The 21,189-nt window shown below is 53.7% G+C and overlaps 2 long non-coding RNA genes and 1 other non-coding gene across 3 annotated transcripts; all 3 read right to left on the bottom strand.

Moving 5' to 3' along the window:
* Positions 1-4,092: 4,092 nt before the first annotated feature.
* On the bottom strand, positions 4,093-5,578 carry LOC119709451. The gene is made up of 3 exons (XR_005259362.1): positions 5,344-5,578; positions 4,918-5,031; positions 4,093-4,519 (listed from the first exon to the last, which is right to left on the bottom strand). It is a non-coding gene; the product is annotated as an uncharacterized LOC119709451 (long non-coding RNA).
* Positions 5,138-5,293, bottom strand: LOC119709624. The gene has a single exon (XR_005259392.1).
* A 5,657-nt stretch (positions 5,579-11,235) lies between the features above and the next one.
* On the bottom strand, positions 11,236-19,721 carry LOC119709452. Its single transcript, XR_005259363.1, has 4 exons — positions 19,502-19,721; positions 15,240-16,210; positions 12,628-12,771; positions 11,236-12,032 (listed from the first exon to the last, which is right to left on the bottom strand). It is a non-coding gene; the product is annotated as an uncharacterized LOC119709452 (long non-coding RNA).
* Positions 19,722-21,189: the final 1,468 nt, after the last annotated feature.

Genomic DNA, 21,189 nt, shown 5'->3' with positions numbered 1-21,189 from the left:
TTTGGGGTATTTCCAGTCCCTCCCAGATTCCCAGCTGCACAGGCTCTGTGTCTGGAGACAGCTGAGGGAAACCCATGTTTTGTAATGTCACCCTCTGGAGACCATTTCTGTGATAACCAATCCCCTTAGACATCCCTTCAACACGAGTGTGCCCTCCTGGCCCAAACCCACCCCTGGGCTTGCTGCCAGGGCTGTTTGCCATGCCAGCCTGGCAGTGCTGGGACTGTCCTTGGGCAGGAAGGCTCCTCTTCAAAAGCCAGCTCTGCCTCGTGCTGTGAACTGGGAAGAGCTGTCAGAGCTCCTGCTGGGTGCCAGCACTTCATTCCTGTAGGATAGGGTTGGGGTTAGGCCTTTATTTGCAGCACAGTCTGCCTCCCCAACCCCCCCAAAACACAGCAAGGCCATGGGGTTTCCAAAATTTGGGTTTCATACTGTGATGGAGCCTTTCCCCAGGCTGGGGGTCCCCCAGGAGCAGAAGTGCCAGGGGCAGGGGGACAGCTCCAGAATAGGGTTCCCATGGGGCAGGCAGGGCTGGGTATCCAACCTCGGGGCTGCAGGGACCTTCCCCCCACTAAGTACTTCAGCCCAACCAGGCAATTGCTCCATGTCTGACAACACAGGAGCTGAACCCCCACTGCAGGAGAGAAACCAAACATGCCACAGAGAGATGTGGTTCTGCAGGGGCCCTGTGTCCCTGTGGTGCTGCACAGAGCCCCTCTCCACTCCCTTTAACCCCAGCAGGAGGGCTGCAAGCACACTGCCACAGCAAGGGAGCTCAGCATCACCTGTGTGACCCTGCCCAGGCCTGGGGAGGTGCATGTTGCTCCTGCATCCACAGGTGTGGCAGTCCCAGCTCTCCCCAGGCTATTTTATTTTCCCTGGTAAGGCTCAGTCTGTGCCATCTGTGCTACCATCACACCTCTCCACAAGATCCAAAGCCGTGGTTGCACAGGGATAGACAGCACTTTGGGGACAGCAGGAGACGAGGAGGATTTTTCCAGGGGGTGTCACAACCACAGGTGACAGTGCTGGAGAGCAGAGAGCTGCTGGCAGCTGCCAGGGTTGTAAAAGTCTTTGGCCTTCATGGCGTGGGATGGGGATTTGGGAGCAAAGCACATCAAGTGAGCTGAAGAGAGTGACATTTTCCTTCCCAGCTGCTCCATCCGTGCCCACGCAGCCAGTGGGATGACTCTGTGCAACTAATGATGCAACGTGATTAGTAAACAAATCATGCCTTTGCACCAGGAAACAAAAAGAAAAGAGGAAGGGGAGAGAAAAGAAAGAAAACTAGTCACATTCTGGGCTGGCAGCACGCAGCAATGAGCTCTTTAAAAATCTGCTGAGGAAGGCACTTGCACAGCACATGGTTTGGGCAGATCAATGAAGCTGCAAAGCAGCCTGGCAGGCACACAAATCCACTTTCTAATGAAATTTACAGCAAGTGGAATTTAGGTCACTACTCGGAAGCATTCAGTTTATTCCAGGCAGCTTTTAAAATATTTAAGAAATAGCTGTCAAATTAAGCCTGCTCACCTCTGACTGCAAGGTCCAGCTTGGAGCCACGGCAGATTTCTTAGCTATGGCTTAAAAATATATATATTTAAGCTTTCTTTGCTTGCCCCCTCCCTTCATCACCACAGCACAGTGACTGGCATCAACTCCTGCCATGCAGTCCTGGCTCTGGTGGGAGCTGGGAGTTCTGAGGATGCTCAGTCTGTGCCCAGCCCAGCCTCATCCTTCCCCAGGGTCAGGCAGTGAGACACCTGACACGTCCTTGCTGCAGCCTGTGCCCAAAGGACTTCAGCTGCTGCTGAAGGAAGAGCAGTGCAACAGCCAGACCTAAAAACAGCAGCTCTAGGGGGAGCAGCTAAAAGCAGCCTCTTAGCAGAGGTGAGCCTTCGAGTGGAAGGGTCTGGGCTGCACTATTCCCAGATGTCACACTCCAAGAGAGCTGCCAGAGCATCTTCAGCGGGGGGTGGAGGGAAAGGTGGCAAAAGGTGGAGGGAAAGGTGGCAGCTCTCTGGCTATTCACCCAGCAGAAGTGGCCGCAGCCCTCAGTCTCCACACTCATAATTCCTGCAGAGATCAGAGCAGGCCAGACGTTTCCGCTTCCATCGGGGCAAAGTTCAAACCCTTACATAACACAGACGGTGGGAGCTGATTGCTGCTCCAGCTTAAGGGCCAGCCAGGCACAGAGCTCAAAGTTCTTCCAGCCTCAGCACAAACCAGGAGCAGAGCAGGGGAGAGCAGAAGGCAGCCCTGGAGCAGGGCCGGGCTCAGTGCACGGGGAGACACCACAGGCACAGCCAGGCCCTCTCTGGGCTGTGCTCTGGAGGATAAAGAGGTTTCCCCATAGCTCACCAACCTGCCCCACCTTGGCAGCTGCCCTCAGCTTGTTCCCCACAGCCTGGGCATCTCCCCAGCCCACAGGGAGGGATGCTCCCCTTCCACAGGGTCTGACCAGATCCCAGCACAGCCCCAGTGCTCGGGATTTGGCCTGGCTGTAGTTGAGGTGTGACACAGGTTCCTGTGCAAACACCTCTGCCTCCCTCATTATTCCCACAAATATCCATTTCATGCTCAGCTGATGGAGGATTTGGTTGGCTGGGTTATGATCCTGGCTGCTGCTCCACAGCTGGCTCTGTACCAGGATCTGGCACTGGGGACACGGGTCTCTGACCTCCCTCCCATGGGCACTCCTGGCCATGGATGAGCACACCAGAGCACACTCAGACACCATCCCTGTGTTCACCCTGGCCCTTCTTCCACCTCATTGTCTCTCCTGCCACAGTTCCATGTCCATCCCTGCAGCTCTCCTGTCCCTTCTGCTCCATTCCTTGTCCATAGGGATGTCATTGAGTCTGGAAGAAGTGATCCTTGGATATTACCCAGCTCCCCTGGAGCCTTCTTCCCTCTAGGGCATTTACCCATAGGATTCCTCCCAGAAGGTCCCTGGAGAGGCCATTCAGCTCTTCCCATGCCCAGGCTCTGACTGGACATCCCTGGCAGCACGTGGAGCCCTCCTGACACCACAGAGCTGCACATCCCACCTGCCTGTGGAGCTGCTCCCCTCCCAGATGGATCCAGCTCCAAAATGCCTACAGACCCACGCAGTAGCAGCAGCTGGAGAGGAGCCTGTGCTCCTCCACAGCCACAGCATCACTCTCTCACCCAGACACCCGGCTCTCCTCTGGGTGCTCCCTCAGGCACCGAGTGCTGCACTGCTGGGTCCAGTTCTGCTCAGGATTTCGTTCTGAACGAGACACTTGGAGGCAGAATTTAGCAAGGAAGAAATCCTATACCTGGCCAAGGAGCCAACGTGGCCACCTGGAGCTGAGCAGCACATCCTGCAAGCACAGGGAGCACACACAGCCCAGCAAGCAGCACAGCCTTATGGAATTTCACAGCACACTGGTGTTGGGCTTGGCTTGGGAAGGTTGCAGAGCAAGTGGAAATTCCCTCCAGGAAGGCAAATCTAGAAGCCGGGCTCTTGTGCAAGTGAAACATTTATCCCTGCTGTTTAGGTACATTTTTCTCCCCAAGAGAAAGGAGGGGGAACTTGGAATTTGCAAGTTATCCCTCCAGGAAACCTCGTCCAGGAGCTGCCACAACCTGATCCAACCTACAGCAGAGCTGCCTCCCCTGCACACTCCAGCTGCTCCTCCTGCTGCAGGCTGGCCAGGAACATCCCATGGCATGCCCCGGGCCCGGCTGGCAGTTGTGTAATGCAGCCTGGGCTGCTGCCAGGGCACGGAGCAGGGATCTCCCGAGGGATGTAATCCCGCCACGGCCTCGCTGCCTGCACATCCGAGAACAGACAGGCTCCCGGTTTTCCCATTTCCGTGAAAACAAAGGATTCTGCAGAGCTCCACACCCTCTAGTGGAGGTGGGAGCTCAGCACACCAAGATGCTCCCAAATCCCACAGCTCAATTCAGGATTCCATTGCCTGACAGCTCCCCAGGCACATCTGCAGGGCGTGACAGCAGCGGGGACAGTGCGGGTGTCACTTCTGCACAGCCAGTGCAGCAGGTAAACAAACACATGCCTACTGTGTTCACACACAAAAGGATTAAACAAGAAGCAAGTCACCTCTGAAGAAAGGATTTTATTCATGTTCACCATCCAATTAGGCACAACTGCTTTCTATAAGCCACAGGAAAGCTGGGGGGGACTTTTTACAAGAGCATGGAGTGCCAGGACAAGGGGGAATGGTTTCAACAGGCACAGGGAAGGGTTGGATGGGGCATTAGGGAATTGGGGAGGGTGGGGAGGCCCTTGGCACAGGGTGCCCAGAGAAGCTGTGGACATATTCAAAGCCAGGCTGGATGGGGCAGGGCAGCCTGGGATAGTGGAAGGTGTCCCTGCCCATGGCAGGGGGTGGAAGGAGAGGGTCTCCATGGTCCCTTTCAGGCAAAACCCTTCTACGATTCTGTGATAACCCAGAAAGACCACACAGGTATTACCAAACTGCAAGAGCAGCTCTCACCATCCTGCAGAATCACCTCCTGCTCCAGCCACCTGAAAATAAATAATGAAGATGTTCAGCCAGGAATGCTAAAGCCAGAGCCCACGTCCTACACACACCCATCTCCTCTGGATCAGTGTTAACTGAAGCATCATCCACCCCGGCTCTCCCTAAAATCCTTCCCAAAAGCATCTCCACCACGAGCACTTCCACAGCCAATCACCCATCCCACAGCAACAACCAACTGGAACAGCACTTGTTATTTTGGCAAGGAGTGTTTGCCAGGAGCCAGGATCGCTGTGGTGCCAGGCTCCCAGCACTGGCCTTCCCCTGCCCACACCTGCCCGGGCACACAGTCCCCTGAGGTGTCCCCAGGTGAACCCCCCGCTGCAGGAGACGAACCAGACATGTCAACAAGAGAGCAAAGTACACAACTTCCAACAAATCTTACATTTGCTCAAGTGCAGAAACCACCTTATCACTGTTCCCTGCTACGTGGGGAACAAAGTTGCAACTCAAGCAGCATGGAGCGATAAATCAAGTACCCAAGTTCTCATTTCCACACCTGAGAGAGCACCAGTTCGATTTTACAAAACATTTTCAAAAGAAGACTCAGTACACATTAAAAAAAACCCAACGTAACCCATCTTTCCTTGGATTAGGGGTGCAGCTGTTGTATGCAGTATCATACATGACCATCAAAACGCTTCATGAATGTTCACACCTGGTACTGCACAGGTGAGGCCCAGCACGGAGCCCACCTGGGAGCTGCTCTCGGGCACGGGTGAGGCTGGCTGGTACCACCCAGCAGCCCTTCCCCAGCCCACAGACCCCGCACCCCTGCCCAGGAGGGGCACACGGGGCTCCCACGGCTCACCTGGTGCTCCCTCACCTCAGGAATGGAACCGCCGAGTCCCACCCGTGTCACCACCTGGGGCTGAGCCCCGGCAGCAAACCCTGTGACACAAAGCTCTGGGACACTCACAGCAAAAACAAATCCTGCTCTGGCTGTTGGCCCTGCAGCCCCCTCCCCACCACACAGCTCACCCCTTACACCCCACGGGCCCCTCTCAGCTCTCCCCCTGCTCCCCCACCCTGCTGTGTGCCAAACACCTCCCCAGGGAGCAGCCTCACCCCAGGGCTGTCCTTGCACAGCACCCCAGCCCTCCTCCAGTCCCAAAGCCCCCAGAGACCCCCAAACCCTGCGGCCCCAAATGCTCCAGCACCCCAGACCCTGCCTCCCCAGCCCCCACTGCAGCCCCCCACATCACCCCCAGGCCTTCAGTACCCCCACTGCACCCCCACACCCTTCCATCCATACCTTAACACCCACCACCCTGATCCCAAACTCCCTCTGCACCCCCAAATCCAGCCGCCCCCAAGTCCCCATACCCTGCACTCCAGTACCTCGTTTGCCCCCCACTCCGCATCCCTTCAGTGCCCCAAACCCCGAGTCCCCCATGCCCCCCACCTCCCCCAGCCCCTGCTTACCCGGAGCCCCCATTACCGCCCCTCCAGTACCCCACACTCTGCCCACGACCCTCATGAGCCCCAGCCCCAGAACCCCTACCCCATCTCCCCCAGCCCCAGAACCCCTACCCCATTTCCCCCAGCCCCCTCCTCGCCCCCCACAGCCCGCTGACCCCCAGCCCGCACCGTGCCCGCCATGGCCCCGACCCTCCCTCCTGCATCCCACCGTGCCCGCCACGGCCCCGACCCTCTCTCAGTGCCCCCGTGCCCGCCATGGCCCCGACCTTCCCTCCTGCGTCCCCCCGTCCCCGCCATGGCCCCGGCCCTCCCTCAGAGCCTCCGTGCCCGCCAGGGCCCCACCTTCCCTCAGCCCCACGCGGCCGGAAGGGCAGCGAGAGCAGCCGGGGGCCAGAGCGCCGCGCGGGGCACGGACCGCCAGGGACAGCGCCCTCGTGCGGCGCGAGCTGGGACTGCAGCCGCGGCCGGGACCCGCCGGGAGCGGGAGAGGAACGGGAGGGGAACGGGAGGGGAACGGGAGAGGAACGGGAGGGGAACGGGAGGGGAACGGGAGAGGAACGGGAGGGGAACGGGAGGGGAACGGGAGAGGAACGGGAGGGGAACGGGAGAGGAACGGGAGGGGAACGGGAGGGGAACGGGAGAGGAACGGGAGAGGAACGGGAGGGGAACGGGAGAGGAACGGGAGGGGAACGGGAGAGGAACGGGAGAGGAACGGGAGGGGAACGGGAGAGGAACGGGAGGGGAACGGGAGGGGAACGGGAGAGGAACGGGAGGAGAACGGGAGGGGAACGGGAGAGGAACGGGAGAGGAACTGAAGAGGAACGGCCCGGAGCAGAGCCCAGCGCTGTGGCCTCGGGAGCGGCAGAGAACGGGACCCCGTGTAGCTCGGAACGGCCCGACCGGGCAGGGTTTGGCTTTGGAGCTGCTGGTGCGAAAGGAGCCCCGAGATGCTGCAGGGGCTGAAGCCCCGAGATGCTCCAAGGGCTGGAGTCACCAAGATGCTCCAAGGGCTGGAGTCACCGAGATGCTGCAGGGGCTGGAGCCCCAAGATGCTGCAGGGGCTGGAGTCACCGAGATGCTGCAGGGGCTGGAGCCCCGGAGATGCTGCAGGGGCTGGAGTCACCGAGATGCTGCAGGGGCTGGAGCCCCAAGATGCTGCAGGGGCTGGAGTCACCGAGATGCTGCAGGGGCTGGAGTCACCGAGATGCTCCAGGGGCTGGAGTCACCGAGATGCTGCAGGGGCTGAAGCCCCGAGATGCTGCAGGGGCTGGAGTCACCGAGATGCTGCAGGGGCTGGAGTCACCGAGATGCTGCAGGGGCTGGAGCCCGGAGATGCTGCAGGGGCTGGAGCCCCTCTGCTCTGGAGCTGGGCCGGCAGAGCTGGGGGTGCTCTCCTGGAGAAGGGAGGGCTCCAGGGAGAGCTCAGAGCCCCTTCCAGGGCCTGAAGGTGCTTTTTAGAGTTGGAGAGTGACTTTTTATACAGGCAGATAGCGATAGGACAAGACAGAATAGTTTTATGCTAAAAGGAGTGAGGAAGAAGTTCCTGCCTGGCAGAGTGCTGGCACACAGGGGGCCCAGAGAAGCTGTGGCTGCCCCATCCCTGGAAGTACCCAAGGCCAGGTTGTCCCACCTGGGACAGTGAAGGATGTCCCTGCCTGTGGCAGGGTGAAATGGGATGGGCTTTTAGATCTGTTTCGGCCCAAATCATTCCATGATTCCATTATAATCCCCCCCAAAAGCAAAATCTCTGCACAGAGAGTTCAGAGGCTGCTCTTGGCTGGAGCTGAAACCACAGGGCAGTTCATACAGAGTAAATCACTATTTTGATTTAATATTCTGCTGATGGTTCTCAAGGCTGCCTGTTTATGTTGAACTGTGCTTCACTTTCAGCGACTCTGACAGCCCCACTCCTGGCTGAGAGAGGCTTTCAGCACAAATACAGGTATCTCTCAAGAAATTTAATCTCAATTTTCCCTCCAAGACATTTTGGTATTAACAGCCTGGGAGCAGAAAACCACTCCAACACACAGGCAATAACTTGCTCCCTGATGGCTCATTAAAAATGAAGCAGTGTTTGGTTTTATTTCTGCAGTAACACATTTTAGCAGACCTCTTATAAAATATACATACAGGTCCAAGACATGCAAGACATGGATGGGAGGAGCAGCTGGGGAAACCAAGCACCACGCCACCAGCAAATAAAACTCATTTTTGCCCATTAAAGCTTAGTGGCCTCTGGGTGCTGGCACATCCACACAGGGATTGAGTGACACAGGGACAGGTTTGTGCCCCCAGCCCAGCCCAGCCCCACGCTGAGCCAGCTGAGCAGCTAATTCCACACTCAGATTCCCCTGGAGTGGGTGCCTGCACTGCTCAGAGCCTGCTCTGAATACTGAACTCTTCATTTCCTCGTGATTTTCCTTCTGCCCTTGTAAATACGCAGCAGGAGTGTTCTACAAATACCCAGGAACATCTTTCCAGTCCCTGTGAAAGCAGAGGGCATGATCCCTGCTTTGCACAAAGAATTGTGATGCAGGGGGATGAATGAAAACACAAATACCTGCAGATCTGAGGAGCTGACTCTGCAAAAGCTGCTTTTGTGCTTCTCAGAGCACAAAGCCCTTCCCTGCTGCCCCTTGACCAGCCCAGGGATCTCCCCTCTCCCAGCAGAGCCCTGCTTTTCATGCCGTGCTGGTTTAATGCTGAAGTCATAATGCTCAGTGTTCTTTGCTTCCTTACAGATTTGTAGAATGTTTGAGGTTGGAAAAGACCTCCAAGATCATCAAATCCAACTGTGATTGCCGTGAAATACTTTAGGGGTGCCAGGTACTCAGAGCATGGTGGGAGAGCCCTGGTGATGCCTCAGGTTTTGGATTTTCTATGTTTCAGGTTCTGTGCTGCTTTAGTGTGTGGGGCTGGATTCATATGAGGGGATGCTGAGCTCTCTGCACAGAGCAGGGACACAAAACAATTCCTGCTCCAGCTGGGCACCAAGGACAAATGATCCAAAGCTCAGCCCAGGAGCACAAACACTGTGGGCTGGAGAGAGAAAAACAAGCAGGGTGGGAGTGCCTGGGCTAAAGCTGGAACTGGACAATGAACTGCAAGGTGCAAATGGAGCAGAACTGATCCAAGGGAGAGACCCTGTGTCCATTTTGGGACCATTTGGGTTCATCTTGGGGGCAGCCCTGGCTGGGCTCTTGTGCTGCCCAAGGTGGATCCATGGAGGAGATGCTTTGAATAAATCCCTGCTTTATTCTTTACCTCTGTCCAGCCTCTGTTCTAGGTCAGCCTTGAGGCATCACTGGAGCCAAATGTGCCGTGGTTGATGAGCCAGCCAGGCTGTGCTGCCTCCCCAGGCACACAGGGACCCCTCACAGCCTTCCTTGCCACCAGCCTGGCAGGGAGGTGGAGGGACAATCCCAACACCTCACTGTGGGCAGGGACAGCCACCCATTCCCTCCCTGGCCCGGGGCAGGTGTGTGCAGAATAAAAGCATTTCACGCCCTTCCACGAGTTTTATTTGTGAAGGTAAAAGCATTTCACCCCCGTTGCTGCAAACCCTGCATCCTGCTGATCCCCCTGTGCCCGCCTCGTACTCAGTCCTTTGCCTCCAAGGGAGCCGGGGCTGGCCAGCTGCCACACCCTGCAGGCTTCCATCCCTCCCGGGTGCAATCCTGCCCAGCTCGGGCTGTAAATGCTGTGTATCTCATTTGTACAGCCCAGCTCGGGCTGCCTGGCTAATGGCAGGGACGCTGCTGAAAACAAACATTCTTTTTTTCCCCTTTTGATAAAAGAAAACATTACCTCTCCGAGATTTACACAGCAGATCAAGCATAAACCTGAATTATCTCCCTCCTCTCTTTCTCCAGGGAGCAGATAATGGGTGGATGTCTCCATCCCTCTGCTTTGTTCCTCATCACCCAGCTTGGCAGCGTTTTGGATGCTATTAAACCACGCTCACACCCCTTGACATTTAAAAGGCTCTTGTTTGATTGCTGTCACAGTCGTGTACGTGGATCCTTCAACCAGTTCCCTCCTCCTCTTCCCGCCAATGATGGATTTTCTGGTTTACTGCACAGTCATTTGCTTTCCTCATGCTGTGCTCCAGCAGAACGCTTTCACTGCCAGGCGTGGGGTTTGGTCCTTGCCCGTGTTGCCACATCACACCCGAGCAGCTCTGGGCACTTTGGAGCTGCCCTGGCTTTCAGCAGAGTTAGGAAAGCTGAAGAGCACGTGGGTCTGGGAGCCTGGTGCTGCTGGGGCTGGACCCTGCTGGGGCTGGACCCTGCTGCCTTCGGGGTCGCTGCTGTGGTGTGGGATGTGTCAGACTGATAAAAACGAGAGCAGGCTCCCGGTGCTAAAGTGATTTCAGCGTTTATTATAACAAAAAGAAAGGCCTGAAGCCGGGGGCCCGGGCCGAGCAGGAGCGTTCCCGTCCAGGCTGCTGCAGCGCCGGCGCTGGGGCTGCTCCAGCAGCGATGGCCCCGAGGGTCCGGGGGAAGGCACAGCTGCCCTGGGGCAGGTGCCCCTTTTTATCCTGTTTTTTGTCCCTTTGGGTTGGTTTCTGTTTGGATCCTTCATTTGCAGGAAGGTTTAAGGGCTCGATTGGCCCGTGGCAGTTCTGGGTGCGCTTTACTGAGGGGTGTTATGGTGCATTGAGTACTGGATTGCTCATAACTACCCTTTAACCCCTTTTACCACATAACAACCAAACTAACAGTACACGCTTAACAATTATCAACTATTTTACAACAGTTTCTAACCTATCTTTAACAAGACCACAGATATTCCTGGTGGGGTCACTGGTTTCCACAGCTGATCCATTGCCCCCACATGGAATATCCCATGGGATGGTGTTGTGATGCACTAGATAGTTATTTGGATGCTGCACTGGGTATTGTGTTACATGAATGTTTCCCCCTTTCCCTCAGGTGGTTTTTTCCCTTGGTAAGGTGACCTGTCCCTTGTAGCCCCTCCCTTCACCCCTCCTCACTGGTGTCCCCTTGGCTGCAGCCCTCCATCCCTGCCTCCCATTCCACGGGTATAAATGTCCCTTGGGACTGGAATCCGTCCTCTCTTTTCACCTGGATGGTCTACACAGCAGATGTCCCTTTCCAGCCAATAAACAGGACATCAAAACCACGTGGAGAAAGAGCGCTTCTCGTCCTTTACTTCGTCCATGTAGGATCTGTGCAGGTTTAAATCCCAAACTAGCCGGGGGGATTTACAGCCCGAAACCCACGGGTTCCTTCAGGATGAGAGGACATGTGCTCCAGGGTGAGCAGCACCTGGTGCCTGAGGGGGGTGTCAGGAGAATGAATCCAGAAACATCAGAGGTTTATGCCCAAAAAGGAGACAGAGGAGTCCTTTTACTTAACTCCAATAAAGGGAGAGGCCATGGGGCATTCCCCTGGGGTGTCTATAATTTTTGGAGGAAAAAGCCTCCTTTTTATCCCAATTTCCCAGCCGCATTTCCCTTTCTCTTTCCCCATTTCTGAGGTACGTGAGAGGTTCAGACTTCCTGAAATTCCTGATACCAAAGATTCCCTTCTAATGTACAACCCTCCCTTTTTATTTTTAATTCTTATGGAATTTAGGGGTTTTCACCATTGTTTCTTTCATCTTTCAATATCCAGTTTCATTTATCAGCAAACCTGCATTTTATTTGTAAAGGCAAATATCTTTTTTCCTTCATCAGTCAGTGGAATCCTCCCCATTGTTTCTTTTACCTCTCTTTAAGTGCTAGATTTATCTACCAGCAGACCCACAGCTTGTTTGTGAAGACAAATCTGCCATTCCCCTCAGTGGGGAGTGGAGCCTTTCTGCCTCCTTGGGGGCAAAGCCTGGGATGCACCATCAGCTGGAGGGTGTGCAGCTCATCCACTGGGGGAGAATGCACAGAGCAGAGGGTCTGCTGCCACCAGAGCTTCGCTGGATGATCTGCAAAGCACAAAGCATTTCAGTGCCTCAAGCCCTTAAAATCCCTTTGGGCCTCCCCGGGTCCTCCTCTTGGCAAGGTCAGAAACGCTGAGGGTGGTACCCAAAAGTTGGTCTCACATGTTCAGGTGTGGAGTTCTGCAGGTAAAAGTAGGTAAACACAGGTAAAGTTTTTTTTTTACCAGAGACCTTGAAATAAAGCTGAGCCCTTGGCCCATGCACGTTTCTACTCTGGGTGTCTCTGAGGTGAAAAGCTGGCTCTGTACCTGCTCCCACCTCCCAGACTCCTGCTTCTCCCAGGGCTGCTCACACTGAGGGACTTCAGAGAACCATGGAATTGTTAAGCTTGGAGGAAACCTCCAGGATCACTGAGTCTGACCATGAACCCAGCACCACTGGGTTCACCATGGAAACCTGTCCTCAAGTGCCACATCCACACACCCTTTAAATCCCCCCAGGGATGGTGACTCCCCTCCATCCTGGGCAGTCTGTCCCAGGGCTTGACAACCCTTTCAGTGAAGAAATTTTCCATAACAGCTGATCTAAACCTTCCCTGGTGCAAATTGAGGCCGTTCCCTCTCCTCCTGTTCCTGTTCCCTGGGAGCAAATCCCGACCCCCCTGGCTGTCCCCTCCTGTCAGGGAGCTGTGCAGAGCCAGAGGGCCCCCCCTGAGCCTCCTTTTCTCCAGGCTGAGCCTCCCCAGCTCCCTCTCATAAGATTTGTGCTGGCAGACCCTTCCCCAGCTCCACTGGCCCTCTCTGGGCACACTGCAGCCTCTTGATGTCCTTTCTCTAGCGACCATCTTGTGGTGGCCCTGGTTCATAGGGACCATCACGGTGCTCCAGCTCCTGCTGCCTCAGAAATGGGCTGTGGCTCCCTGGAAAACACAGAGAAACCACTTGGAAAAGACATCCAGCAGAGACCAAAAAGCAGGTGTCCCCCCTCGGGCAAGAGTGCCGTGGCTGGCCATGCCACCTGGACACCTGAGCCCGAGGCACTTGAACAGCACACATCCCTCCCACCACAGCGACGAGCTGAAAGCTCAGGGATCTCTGCCTTCACCTGGAAAACTAAGTGAAAATTCCCTGCTCCACAGAGCTCAGCTGAATCTGGGATTACTCCCATCAGCATCTCCTCTGTCCCCAGCCCCCTGCTGCAGAGCAGGTTGAGGAGGTTTGTGTATCTAATAAATTGTTTTTCAGTTTATTCACACTTGCTTGACTTGCTTGTAGAGAAACATCCCTGACCCAATCCAGCTGTGCTGGGAAAGAAGTTTTCTCTCTCAGGCACTTGTCAGTGTCCCCAGCTGGAGGTTCCTCTCCCCTCAGCCTGCCAGCTGGGCAGTTTGTGTGCACCAGCCAGCAGAGCCAGCTGGGCTGGTGTCCTCCACTCTGAAGATGCCAAATCTGAGAGCTGGTGACCTGCTGTGGCCTGCTGTGACCAGCTGAGGAGCGCTGCAGTGCCCAGGAGTCTGCTGATTGCAGCAGCTCCCACCTCCCAGGGGCTTCTTTTTATTGAAGAATAACTCGTTGTGGCAAAATTTCTTCCAGATCCAGTTCTGTGTGGCTGTGCTCTGTCAGAATAATCCACACAAGACTCCATTTTCTTCATGGTGGAAAAGCCCATTCTTTATTCACATAGCTCCTTTTTATGCAGTTTTACAGACCTTGTGTGGGACTCCAGTTGGTCAGGAGCTTCCTTCCCAAATTCCTTATTGGTTATTAAAAGGTATTTTACTTGTCCATCAAGTCTCTATACTCTTAAGTAGTTTACATATTTTCTTCACCGATTCTCATTGGCTAGATTTCGTGTTTAGGCAGGTGCTAGTTGTTTTTCACCCAGAAATAGATTGTTATGTTAACAAACTGTTCCCACCAGGATTGCTTTCACATGGGCGCTTGCAAAGTGCTAGCTTGACAAGGCCAGCCACAGATACAACAGAGCTGGCCTGATTTTATGAGGCCTTTTTCTTATAATTTTTCCACTTCACTGCAGTTTTTCCCCTTTATGCAACTGTGGCTCTCCTCACAGCAGCTGGACCAGGTGTGGCTTGTCCTCTGCACAGCCAGCAGCAGGCTCTGTGTCATGGAGCTGGACAAAATCCCTCGGGGACAGACCAACACCCTGAGCTGCTCTCTGCTGTCAGGCACATGAATTGACACCTGCACAGCATCCCCAGGCCTCTCCACGGAGCTGGAACACCCCCCAGAGCGGGCTGGAGAGTCCCCCCCAAAGCAGCACACCTTCAAGGGTGGCACTGTCCACGCCTCAGGGTGCTGGGATCTCCAGATGACATTTCCTGGCTCTGCCTGTGCCTGCAGGATGGCACTCAGCACCAGCAGCCACTCAGCTGCTCCTGCCATGTCACCTGTGGGGTGGGGACAGCTCTGGGCTGGCAGTGACAGCTCAGTGTCCCTGCATTTCGGGTAAATATCCATTTCCAGCCACAGGGGGAAGGCTGGCCCCTGCAGAGGTGACTCAACAATGGCAATCTCTTTTAGTCTGTGCTCAGGCAGCCACACTCTAAAACACTCCAAAGCACTTGGGAGCTTCCTGCAGCCTTCAGAGCCAGGCCAAGGCACAGCCAGAGCTCTGGCTGCTGAAATTACCCAAGGAAATGCCTCTGTGTTGTAGCCTGGGAATCAGCTCTGCTCTGACACCCTCTTGTTCCACCAAACCCACATCCCTAAAGGTCCCACAAGCCCCAGCCAGGCATTGGCACCACTCACAGAGCCCCCACACCCCCAGCTGCCTCCCCACCACCCCAAAAATCTGCTTAACAGGGCCACAGATGCACGGGAGACGCTTCCAACACAGACGTCAAGGATGAGCTGGTGCCCTTTGCAATCTCCTTCTGCTGCATTCCTATAGTGTGTGGCCAATTTGCATAATAAACACGAGCTATAAATGTCAAAATCGGCCACATCCATGTCTTATTTTCAGTTCAGACTCTGATTGCATCTTTTTGACTCTAACTTGCCTGTGCAAATAGCTGCAGCCTGGCGCTCTGTGGCTGCTGCCTTCCTGGATCCGTGGGGCTGGGCTGCAGAGCCCAATGTCCTTAGGGCCACCCCACAGCTCCTGCCTTCCCTGCAGATGCAATTTTATGGCTCTGGCCCTGCTGCCTGGCAAGAGTGGGCCCAGGGAGGAGAAAAAGTGTTGGTCCAGGAGTGTCCTGGTTTAGGGCAAATCTGGGAGAAAACCTCCAAAGGGGGCCCCTGCAGAAAGCAGACCCACACAGCCCCTCCCCACAGCCAGTTTGGGAAGGATTCCTCGGAGAGAAGTGGGAAGAACCTGTTTATTTAACAGGCACAGCACCCCCCCAGCACACAGAATGAACAATACCGGATGACAGCACTCTTTCACCGCTCTGAAAAGGATGACAAATTCAGAGAGTCTCTCCTGGGAGTGGTCGCTCTGTTATCATTCCCTCTGGCGCTGGGGATGGCTGCTCCAGGGCAGGGAGTGCAAATTCTTGGTGTTTCCCAGGTCCCAGTCCAGAGCAGGCTCGAGTGGTTCCAAGGCAGGGAAAGAAAAAACAGTCCAGGGAAAATTCAGAGTGCCTAGCTAAACTAACTAAGGAGCAGAAGCAAAAGCAAGAGCAAAGCAGGAGCAAGAGCAAAGCAAAAGCAAAGCAAAAAGCAAAAGCTGCACCGTGTACTGTCCCATCTCCGTGTCCCACCGACTGTGGGGGAGTGAGCAGGCTGATAACAAAATAAAACTCTGCTTTTCAGAGCCACTCTTGGAGGCACAGAACATAAAACCCAGCATAAACAGAACAGACGACTGGGGATACACCATCACAACGTCACCCAGGACAAGGAGGCAGAGCTGGATGGCAGCCTGGGGAGGTGGAGGGGCTCCTCTGCACGCCACGAGGGAAACTGAGGCAGAACCAGCCAGGGATCTGGCTCTCCATGGCAGAGCCACGTGGCAGGTCAGGGTCCCCAGTGCCACCATCATCTCTCCTTGCTCTGCACCGTGTCAAGTGCCACGAGAATGGGAACATGTGGATTTTCCAAAATGGTGTTTTTGCAGGTGCAGGGTGAGGAGAGACGGCTTCAAATCCTGGCATCTTCCAGACTTATCCGGGCACTCCTCTCCTGCTGAGCTGTGGGTAAACCCCACACAAATCCTGTATGAACCCACCTGCTGCTCTCCTGACGGCCCCACCGTGGGCCTGCATCCCTCGGCTCCTGCGGGACAGGTTGAGCCTGGTACCTCAACATCTCCAGCTCCCCACAGCTCCGCTCCTCGTTCCACTCTTCAAATGCAAATGAGGATTTGCAGGAAGCCATTTGATTCACGGGTTCATCCTTTATTTTGGCAGATAGCATCAGTTAAACGCCTGCTTATTTCTGCTTTCTGAGAACAATATAAACCACTTAAGTACACATGCAAGACAGACTGAGCCCGAAGTGCTTATGAGCTGTTTGATTTACCGAGGTGTCTTTATCTTTGCCGAGTATCTCACAAAGTCATTTATTATTTAGCAGTAAATTAAAGTAGAGGGTCTGTGATTTTCAACAACAGAAATTAATATCCCAGCACTCCTTTGTACCATATATATCTATAATTTACAGCACTGGAACAGGCCAGACAGAGCTGCAAGACCATCCGTTTCCTTTCTCCCTTGTTACCTGCTGATCACTGCTGCATAGCAGGAATAAAAAATGGACTGGCAGGAGAGACACTCCAACAGGAAAGGGTAGTTTTAAATTAAAAGTCCAGTTTTTGTGGTTCTCAAGAGGCCCCCTTTGCTTTCCACTGCCCTCCTGCACGCATCACTTATGGCTAATAAAGTGAACAGGCAGCAATCTGGCCTTGAGACAGCTGAGTTTTAACCTCACTGGTTCTGTGCTTGGTGAATAAGGATAAGAATAATAATAATAAATATTATTATTAAAATAATAATTAATTATAATAATTATCATTTCTACTACTACTACTCCTGCAAGCCTTGGAAACATGCTGTTGAATTCTTTGCCCACTTGTCCACAGTGGAGGGGGGGGCAGAGGGGTGCAGAATCAGAATTCCAGAATAGTCAGGGTTGGAAGGGCCCTCTGGACATCAACCCTGCTGCCAAGGCAGGGTCACCTGGAGCAGGGGACATGGAAACACATCCAGGTGGGTTTGGAGTGTCCCCAGAGTGTGACTTCAGGAAAAAGACTGGAGTGTCACATTGGAGAACAACGCATGCCTGGAGCTCCAACCCCTTCCTGGGTCTGTGCCAGCTCACCATCAGCAGCCTGGTGCCAGGTTCAAGAGCAATATCATGGCCAGAAAGTTTTATGGGCTGTGTCGGGCTCTGGCTGACACAAAGCAGCCAATAATTTATAGCAATCTCATGTACTACAAAGGCAAAACATGTCCCTCTCGGATGGAGCTCTGTGAGCCAGAGGGATAAATCAGCTCCAGCAGGGAGCAAAGATGAGAAAAGCAGAAAAAAGACCCAAAATGTTCCATTTGGATCCTTTGGAAGGAGGAGGGAGAAGGGGCCCTGCAAATGCCCTCCTGGTGTGGGCTGTGTGCGCTGTGCTGTGGTTTCTGAGCCCCGCCTGGACCTCCAACATCTCCCTCCATCACCTTTTGTCCATGCCCACATGAGCACCTCGTCCTCCTGGAGCCCACCTGGGCTGCAGGGTGAGGGGGCTTTGTCCCCCCGAGCTGTGGAGGGGCCGGGGGCTGCACCCCAGGAGCCATCTGGGGGGCGGCAGGGGTGCACTCACAGCCACTCCTAATTCCTGCCTGGAGAGGAGGCACGGCCACAGCACTGCCCTCAGGTCTGGCACGGGGTTTGTGCTTTTGGCCAACGAATCCATCCTCTGGAATAACCCCAGGACACTCAGCTCTATCTGAGATGCTGCCAGGAGGAGCAGCGCCCATGGGTACTTGCTCCAAGCAGCACCTCAACCCACACAGAGCAGCACAACCCAACCTCCCAGCACCTACAGAAGGGTTTAACTGCACCAGCAACCAGAGTTCCTCACACCAGGACCAGTGTCACTCTTGCCATGATGGTCCTGCCACAAGGATCAGGCTCCCTGGCCTGCTGATCCCTCATTTCCACCACTGTGTCAGGCTGAAAGTGTAGCTGGGTGTGCATTCCATCACCATCTGTCAGAGCTGGGGCAGTTCTCTGCTGTGCATTGGGCAGTTTCCTTTATCTCTCCCACAGCCAATCCTCCCTCCAGGAGATCTCTGCTGTCCATGGCCACTGAGTGTCCCTGCAGGGCTGATCAAATTCCATCATCCCACGGGGAGATGCTCTGCCCAGGGCAGGAGCCAAGCATTCCTACCTGGATACAATCTGAGCCTGGGAACAGCACAGCAGCCTTTGCCCCCTGCATTCCCAGAGGAGCAGCTTTCTCCTGCCCTGCATTCCCAGAGGGAGAGCAGGCCCATCTCCAGCAGCCCTGGAGCTTCAGAGGAAAACTCCCCCCTTGTGCAGGATCCCTGCTCCAGCAGAACCACAGCTGGCACTGCAGGAGGGCTGAGCCACCATGGAATGGCACTGCTGCCACCACCCTGATGCAGTAGTGTTTGAGGGTCCCCAGGACTAGGGAAGAGATGAGAATCTCGACTCCATGTTTCAGAAGGCTGATTTATTATTTTATGATATATATTATATTAAAATGCTATACTAAAACTATACTGAAAGAACAGAGAGGAAAGAATTCATCAGAAGGCTAAAAAGGAATAGAAAGGAATGACAACAAAAGCTCGTGACTGACCAGAGCCTCGACACAGCTGGACCAATGATTGGTCATCAAGAAAAAACAGTTCATGTGAGACCAGTCAAAGATGCACCTGTTGGTAAACCATCTCCAGACCACATTCCACAGCCATAATATAGTTACTGCTTACATTTCTTTACTGAGACCTCTCAGCTTCTCAGGAGAAAATCCTAGTGACAGGATTTTCATAAAATATCACAGTGACATCCTGACCCACAGGGAGTCAGCTCCTGTTCTGACTCTGGCAGTGGTTTTTTTATTTGTACTGTTGCATTTGTAATTTTTAATTTTCCTAGTACAGAACTGGTATTCCTGCTCCCATCTTTGCCTGAGAGCCCCTTAATTTCAAATTATAATAATTCAGAGGGAGGGGGTTTACATTTTCCATTCTAAAGGAGGCTCCTGCCTTCCTTAGGAGGCATCTGTCTTTTCAAACCAAGACAACCACACTTGCTCACCACGGTCCCACAGGCTGGATCACTCCCAAATTACACGTGTGCCCTTCAATTGCTCAGCTAAATTAAGAGAGTTGTTTTTCTTGCAGCCAACCAGATAAAAAACATGGAAAGACCTCAGGAAACTCAGCCTGTAACAAGTCACACTTTTCCTCTCCTCCTCAACGTAGAGAAATTTCCAAGGAGAAACCATGGCAGAGTTATTTGTCTTTGTTTTTGGGAAGAAAAGCAAGCAGATTAAAAGCTAACAAAAAGCAAGGGCTGTCAAGTCCCAGAGGCTGCCTTGCAGGAGTTCCTCGGGAAAAAAAGGAATAAAAAACTGGAAACGTTAGAGCAAGACATTTAAGCTTTGACGACCATATCAGTTATGGATGAATTAAACCAGACGGTAATTAGCACTGAAAGCTACAATACCTGAGGAGATGGGGAAAAATGGTTTCTTCACGCTCATCAAGCCCTTCCAGAGATGCTCCTGCCAGGATGCACGTGGTGGCTGAGCTGGGACAAGGGTTATCATCGGGAGAAACGCTGCTGCCTCCTGGTTTGGGATTGCAGCCCACCCTGGGAGCCCTGCCCGGAGCAGGGATGGGACAGCAGCCTCTGTGCTCCCCCCAGAACTGTGCTAATCCCCAGGATGATGCCACTTGGAGGTGGAGATAAGGAGGGAGCACAAAACTCCTCCAGTTGCCTTGGGAGGTGCCTGAAGTTTATCTGCTCAGTGTCTGCCGGCCGGAGATTACAGGCTTTTATTTTCTTCTTTCCAGTGGCAAGAGAAAAAAAGCAGTAAACAGGCAAAAATCCCATCCTGCATGCAAAGCATGATCCTCAAATAAATACCACGGCTATGTTATCCCATTAAAAAAGCATTTAGCTTTGAGCTTTGCACACCTCGAGCCACAGGAGCCGGGCTCTGGCTGTGGAGAGGAAGGGGATCGGTGCCTGCCAGCTGCTCCTGCCTCCTTGGCAAACCATTTCCTCCCGGGGCAGGAATAATTTAACAGAGCCACTCGACTACAGACTGCCCAGGAGTTCATTTACTTGAAAAACAACAAATTAGGTTAGGTACCTCTGCAGATCAGGAGTCCTGAGCGGGGATGGGAGTCCAGCTCTCCAAGAGTTCCACCTTTCCTGTATGATCCTGTCAGGCTCCCCTTGCTCTGCCCATCCTGCCGTGGAGCTGGGAATGGAGCTCTTGAGCTGCAAAGTCCTCTGCTGGTTCTGCAGAAAAGGGATGGCTGGAAATGGATTTGTAGAGAGTTCTCAGGGACTGACAGAAGACCCACACAGTATTCATCCGTATGCAAACCTTGAGATAAGAAATGATGACTTAGAAATGCCATGGAATAGGACAGACATTGCTGAGAGAGAAATGGAGCTAGAAACAAGTTTGAAAGGGTGGTCTTGCAAATAAGACTGGATACTTTGGAGAAATAGAGCTATGAAAGATGCATTGTAGTAGGACCCAAAAAGGGTAGTTTTAGAGGTTTGCCTTTAAGGCATTTACAGCGTGGTGTGGCAAAAGCTGAATGTTTTTGAGGCATGGTGTGGCAAAACCAGCATGGTGTGGCCAAGAAATGCTTATAGTGTATTGTAATTAGGAAATAGTTGGCTTCTGATTATGATGGCGTGAATGATAACATCTGTATTGTCTCACCCTTCACATGAGACTGAAAATGGAATAAAAGTTTTTAAAACACCTCTCAGTTACCCCATCTCCGGGTCAGGAAAAGGGTATTGTCTGGGAACTGAGCTCTTGGGCTGCAAATTCCTCTCCTGGTTCTGCAGAAAAGGGATGGCTGGCCCATTGTGCCCTGATGGTCCTCCAAGGGCAGCGAATCACCCAACCTCCAGCAGATGAATGGGAAGGAAGCGCTTCCCTGCGAGCACACACAACACCGGGCAGAGATAAGGATGCTCAGTGAGAAGAAAAAAAACCAGGGAGATCTCTATCAAATAATGTGCTCCTGTGTGATTCTCACAGTGGGGAGGCTGTGCTGGGCTCCCTGGCACTTTGGGAGGCAAATTCAGAACGGTGGAGATTACACAGAGCATAGAATTCTGTTTGCACTGCAACAGAGTTAATCCAGTTGCTTTTTTTTTGG

The sequence above is a fragment of the Motacilla alba genome, chromosome 18, assembly GCF_015832195.1.
Source record: "Motacilla alba alba isolate MOTALB_02 chromosome 18, Motacilla_alba_V1.0_pri, whole genome shotgun sequence".
Classification (NCBI taxonomy): domain Eukaryota; kingdom Metazoa; phylum Chordata; class Aves; order Passeriformes; family Motacillidae; genus Motacilla; species Motacilla alba.
The sequence above is the reverse complement of the archived record's forward strand: the minus strand, read 5'-3'. Positions and strand labels throughout refer to the sequence as shown.